Below are 6,692 nucleotides of genomic sequence, written 5' to 3' on the forward strand. Positions count from 1 at the left end.
TACCTCAACAATAAATGGTTCAGAGGGGTCCGGCTGAATAAGAACCGGGGCCGACATGAAACATTTTTTCAAAAACTGAAATGCCGCTACCGCTGCGGTTGACCAATTCTTGATATCGGCCCCCTTTTGAGTCATGTCTGTGAGGGGTTTGACCACCTGTGAGAACCCCCTTATAAATTTCCGATAATAATTAGCGAACCCTAGAAAACGTTGCAGACCCTTCAAATCACACGGTTGAACCCACTCGAGAATGGCCTGCACCTTATTAGGATCCATGCGATACCCTTCAGCAGACACGATGAACCCCAGAAAGGACAGTTCCTGCACAAAAAATTAACATTTTTCAAGTTTAGCAAAAAGACAGTTCTCCCTGAGCCTTAGGAGAACTGCCCGAACATGACCAATGTGAGCTTGTTTATCAGGCGAGTAGATTAAAATGTCATCCAAATACACCACCATAAAACGTCCAATCAAATCGGAGAACACATGATTTATGAAATTTTGGAAGACCGCTGGAGTGTTGGTCAGGCCGAAGGGCATGACCAAATTTTCAAACAACCCTTCAGTAGTGAGAAAAGCGGTCTTCCACTCATCTCCATCACGGACTCGGATAAGGTTATACGCTCCCCGTAGATCTAATTTCGAAAACCACTTAGCTCCGGACAACTGATTGTATAAATCAGGAATAAGTGGAAGGGGATAAGTATTCCTCACAGTTATTTTATTTAACTCACGAAAATCGAGGCATGGGCGCAAACCACCGTTTTTTTTTTTTACAAAAAAGAACCCTGCCGCCACAGGAGAAACAGAAGGACGAATATGCCCCTTACGGAGACTCTCGGAAATATACTCCTTCATCGCAGCCCGTTCCGGACCCGAGAGGTTATACAGGCAGGCTTTGGGCAATTTAGCACCTGGAACCAGGTCAATAGCACAATCAAATGGGCGGTGTGGTGGTAAAACCTCAGCCTCCTTTTCGGAGAAAACGTCTGTGTAATCTATCAGGCACTCCGGAATGCCTTCTAGACCCATGGACGACACGGACGACACAGACACAGAAACAAGACATTTCTCAGAGCAATAGGGACCCCATTTACCAATATCCCGAGATTCCCAATTAACCACAGGATTATGCAGACGTAACCAGGGGAACCCCAACCCCAGTCCCGCAGGCAGGTTGTTTATTACAAAACATGAAATACGTTCCTGGTGTAAGGAACTCACTTTAAGGAGAAACTCTTCAGTACAAGACACAATGTCATTCGTAACCAGTGGTGTTTTGTCAATAGCAACAAGGTGAATCGGAGTCTCCAACCTAACTGTCCCTAACTTACACCTGGCCACCAAGTCAGAGTCAATTAAGTTCAATGATGAACCGCAATCCACGAAGGCAGAAGTGGAAGTGGAGACACTCCCACAACAAAGTTCCACTTGAAAAGACATTTTAGAAAATGCAGAAACGGGTACCTGAGAGCCTGGGTGACCTCCACGATAATCACCCGGGCTCAGTCGCTTGTTGGTTAGTGGCCGGAAGGGGCAATCCTTTTTCCAATGTCCAGACTCGCCACTGTGAACACAGCATTTTCTCACGTGTCGTTGTCTCCTTTCTTCCTCCTGAAGGTTGATGGTTCCCATCTCCATGATTTTCCATGAAGAACTGACTCCCCTTCCTTGGGAGAATAATGATGTCTCGGTTTGTATCACTCCCCTTGCCCGTAACCTGCGATCCATTCGGACGGCCTGTGTCATAGCTTCCTCCAGGGCATCAGGTGGGGGGTGGAGAGCCAAGGCGTCTTTCAGATGCTCAGACAGGCCTCTACGGAACAACCCCCGGAGGGCGGCGTCGTTCCAGCAGACCTCAGCAGCCCAGCGTCTGAACTCTGAGCAAAACCACTCGGCTGAGTGGTTCCCCTGGCAAACATTCATCAGCCTGTCCTCAGCCATACGCACCCGATCAGGCTCATCATAAATATGCCTCAGGGCCTCAAAAAATGCATCCACAGTCATACGCTCAGGGGCCGTGGTAGGAAGGGAGAAAGCCCAAGCTTGGGGGGCTCCCCTTAACAGAGACATAATGACCCCCACTCTCTGACTCTCATCCCCAGAAGAGTGTGGTCTTAAGGAAAAAAAAAGCTTACAGCCCACCTCAAAAACTCTGAAGTCATTTTTATCTCCAGAAAAGGTATCTGGTAAGTTCACTGGAGACTCAGGGGAAATTAATGTAACATCCCGAGCCCCCAATGAAAGAACCCCCTGCACAGTGTCAGCGATCAGCTGTTGAGACTGAGCCAGGACTCGTTGTTCTCCAAGGAGTTTCTGAGACATCTGCGTCAGATGCTTAACCTGTTCAGAAAGAGTGTGCATAGGATCCATCACACACACAGGTGAATGGGAGCAGAGAGAGAAAAAAAAAAAATGGTATGGGTCAGTTATAATGTCAGAGACACCGCACTGCACTTGCTCATAGAGCCAGTGCGCGTGTCCTGAGTACAGAAGCAGTGCTAATAGATACCTGTGGAGCAGGTCAGCAGAGGTGACCATGCGTGCTTCAGGCTAATAGTGTCAGGGTCCAGTCCAGGGACCTGCGGACACTGAAACTGAATAATCTGGCACGGGACTAGAGTTGAGCGAAACGGGTCGAAAAAATTCAAAAGTCGCCGACTTTTGGCAAAGTCGGGTTTCATGAAACGAAACCCGACCCTAGGATGAGGTCGGCCACGAGGTCGGCGACTTACGCGCCAAAGTCGCGTTTCAAAAGTTTGTTTTGCGCTCTTTTTCAGCCAATCAGGATCCACGGACACTAGGCACGGGTCACCACCATCTTTCAGAAGGGCATGCAAGTGATTGGCTTGCTTTGGTGGGCGTCACAGGGGGTATAAAAGGGCGTGCACGCCGACCGCCATCTTACTTCTGCCGATCTTAGTATAGGGAGAGGTTGCTGCTGATTCTGTAGGGAGAGCGTTAGGCAGGGAAGAAGACAAAAAAACTGCTTCTGCTGCTAGCGATTTGGCCTGCACAACACACAAGTCACTGTGTGTGCAGTGCAAGGGGAGGCTATATTGTGGTGTATCAGTGGTGTTGGTTGTTGGGCTGCCTTTTAAGGCTTTCTGACACGCTGGCATTGCTGTTTACCCACTGCTCCGCAAACTGCTTTTTTAAAAGCAATCCAATCTCCCTTATCCTCTAGTCACTTTTGTCACAGCTGTGCCATCGAGCCTGTCACATAGCGCTCAGATATCAGTGGGCCTCACACAATCCACAAGTGTCCAGTGTCCAAAAGTGTGCGCAGAGATTCAAAATCTCCATTATCCTCTCGTCACTTTGGTCACAGGCAGCTGTGCCATCGAGCGTGTCACATAGCGCTCAGATATCAGTGGGCCTCACACAATCCACAAGTGTCCAGTGTCCAAAAGTGTGCGCAGAGATTCAAAATCTCCATTATCCTCTCGTCACTTTGGTCACAGGCAGCTGTGCCATCGAGCGTGACACATAGCGCTCAGATATCAGTGGGCCTCACACAATCCACAAGTGTCCAGTGTCCAAAAGTGTGCACAGAGATTCAAAATCTCCATTATCCTCTCGTCACTTTGGTCACAGCTGTGCCATCGAGCCTGTCACATAGCGCTCAGATATCAGTGGGCCTCACACAATCCACAAGTGTCCAGTGTCCAAAAGTGTGCGCAGAGATTCAAAATCTCCATTATCCTCTCGTCACTTTGGTCACAGGCAGCTGTGCCATCGAGCCTGTCACATAGCGCTCAGATATCAGTGGGCCTCACACAATCCACAAGTGTCCAGTGTCCAAAAGTGTGCGCAGAGATTCAAAATCTCCATTATCCTCTCGTCACTTTGGTCACAGGCAGCTGTGCCATCGAGCGTGTCACATAGCGCTCAGATATCAGTGGGCCTCACACAATCCACAAGTGTCCAGTGTCCAAAAGTGTGCGCAGAGATTCAAAATCTCCATTATCCTCTCGTCACTTTGGTCACAGCTGTGCCATCGAGCCTGTCACATAGCACTCAGATATCAGTGGGCCTCACACAATCCACAAGTGTCCAGTGTCCAAAAGTGTGCGCAGAGATTCAAAATCTCCATTATCCTCTCGTCACTTTGGTCTCAGGCAGCTGTGCCATCGAGCGTGTCACATAGCGCTCAGATATCAGTGGGCCTCACACAATCCACAAGTGTCCAGTGGTTCAGCCGCTCGACCCTTGTTCACATTCACGCCACTTGGCAAGTGAAAAGGTTTTAAATACTAGAGTAGGGACTGTCCCACAAGGGTTGCCGTGACGTGGCGGGATGGCTTGTACATTATTTTGATCAAAATTATGTTTACTAAATACCCTTATTATTATTACCTTTATGCATTATTTGCAGTATACATTTTTTACTTTTTAGTTCAGGATATTTGTGTTTTTTGCTTTTTGTTTTCTCTGGTTAATGGTCATGTGTTGATATGCACTTACATTGTGCATACACATTAACTTACTTTTCTCAGTTCAGATTTGATTTTTATTCATTTCATTGTGCATTCAGTGCATATATGGGTGTGACCGCCCTCTTTCTGAGCTGGGAAAGCCATCCAGTCTGGCCTACACTGTTACTAGTGGTTCAGCCGCTCGACCCTTGTTCACATTCACGCCACTTGGCAAGTGAAAAGGTTTTAAATACTAGAGTAGGGACTGTCCCACAAGGGTTGCCGTGACGTGGCGGGATGGCTTGTACATTATTTTGATCAAAATTATGTTTACTAAATACCCTTATTATTATTACCTTTATGCATTATTTGCAGTATACATTTTTTACTTTTTAGTTCAGGATATTTGTGTTTTTTGCTTTTTGTTTTCAAAGTAGGAAGAGTGCAGTGTGGCACTTTTTTGAACAAAATCCTCATGATCAGGCCAAGGTTATCTGTAAGAAGTGCGCAAAGACCTTTAGCCGAGGGAAAAATCTGAAAAATTTGAATACCAGTTGCATGCTTAGACATTTAACCAGCATGCACTTGCAAGCGTGGACACAACACCAAACCTCAAGTGCCACATGTGCAACTGATCACAACGAAGGTAGTCAGCAACGCTACATTGTTTCCCCCACTGTAAGCCCACCGGTTAGCACAGCAGCAAATGTTGAGGTGTCGTTGCAAGACCACAGCAGTCAGGGAATCCCACTGTTATATCAACGAAAGACTGATTCTAGGCCATCAGAAAGAACACCAACTCCATCACCATCATCAACCCTCTCTCAGTCCGCCCTGTCCACCGCTACTTCCACCATATGCAGCTCTCAAGTCCAGCTCACCCTCCCAGACACTATGAGTAGGTCAAGAAAGTACTCAGTCTCTCATCCGCGTACACTGGGTTTGAACACCCACATTGCCAAACTAATCTCGTTTGAGATGATGCCCTTTCGGTTGGTGGAAAGCACAGCTTTCCGCGAACTCATGGCCTATGCAGTACCACGCTATGACCTACCCAGTCGCCACTTCTTCTCTCGCAAAGCCATCCCAGCCCTCCACCATCATGTGAAAGACCGCATTGTCCATGCACTCAAGCAGTCAGTGAGCGGAAAGTTGCACCTCACAACTGATGCATGGTCCAGTCGGCATGGCCAGGGCCATCACGTGTCCATCACTGCGCACTGGGTTAATGTGGTGGATGCAGGGTCCACAGGGGACAGCGGTGGTGGGACAGTGCTGCCTAGCCCACGGTATAGGAAACAGTTGGCTGTAGGCGTTCGACCCTCCTCCTCCTCCTCCTCCAGAAGCGAAAGCTCGTCCACAGAGCGCAGTCGTATGAGCACTCCATCTGCAGCTGCCACTGTTGCACACGATGTGTCCCCCTATCGAGCAGCTAGTGGAAAGCGTCAGCAGGCTGTGTTGCAGATGATGTGTTTGGGCGACAGACACACCGCCGAGGTGCTGGCCGAGTACTTGAAGCGACAAACTGAGTCATGGCTGGGCAGTGTACATCTTGAGGCAGGCAAGGTAGTTAGTGATAACGGCCGTAATTTTGTGGCAGCCATAGCCCTTTCAAAACTCAGCCACATACCTTGCTTGGCTCACACCTTGAACCTGGTGGTGCAGTGCTTCCTCAAAAATTATCCGGAGTTAACAGCCCTGCTCCAGAAGGTGCGAAGACTGTGCGCGCACATCCGCCGGTCGCCTGTACACTCCGTTCGTATGCAGAAGCTGCAGCGATTGCTCCACCTTCCCAACCACCGCCTCATTATCGACATTGCAACAAGGTGGAACTCCACCCTGCACATGGTGGAGCGGCTGTGCGAGCAGAGGCAGGCCATAATGCATTTGTGGGAGGATACACGGCCAGGCACTTTGAGAGCAGACATGGAGTTGACAGGCGTGCAGTGGTCGAAGCTGAAAGACCTTTGTAAAGTCCTTCAGTGTTTTGAGGAATGCACACGGCTGGTAAGCGCAGACGACGCCATCCTAAGCATGAGCATCCCACTTATGCGTCTGCTCATGCAAACTTTGACGCACCTTAAGGAGCAGGCGTCTGCAGCCAATGTTGATGAGGAGGAAGAGGAGGAGGGAATCCTTGATGACATTCAGCCATTGTCTGCTCAGGGACCTCTCCTGGACGAGGTGGAGGAAGAAGAGGAGGAGGAGGAGGATGATGGGGATGATTACTTAGGGGAGGAGGATGCATCTCGTGGGGCAAGTGAAAATGTTGGC

The sequence above is a fragment of the Dendrobates tinctorius genome, unplaced genomic scaffold (genome assembly GCF_039654945.1).
Source record: "Dendrobates tinctorius isolate UK_male_01 unplaced genomic scaffold, ASM3965494v1 ptg000019l, whole genome shotgun sequence".
Lineage (NCBI taxonomy): Eukaryota > Metazoa > Chordata > Amphibia > Anura > Dendrobatidae > Dendrobates > Dendrobates tinctorius.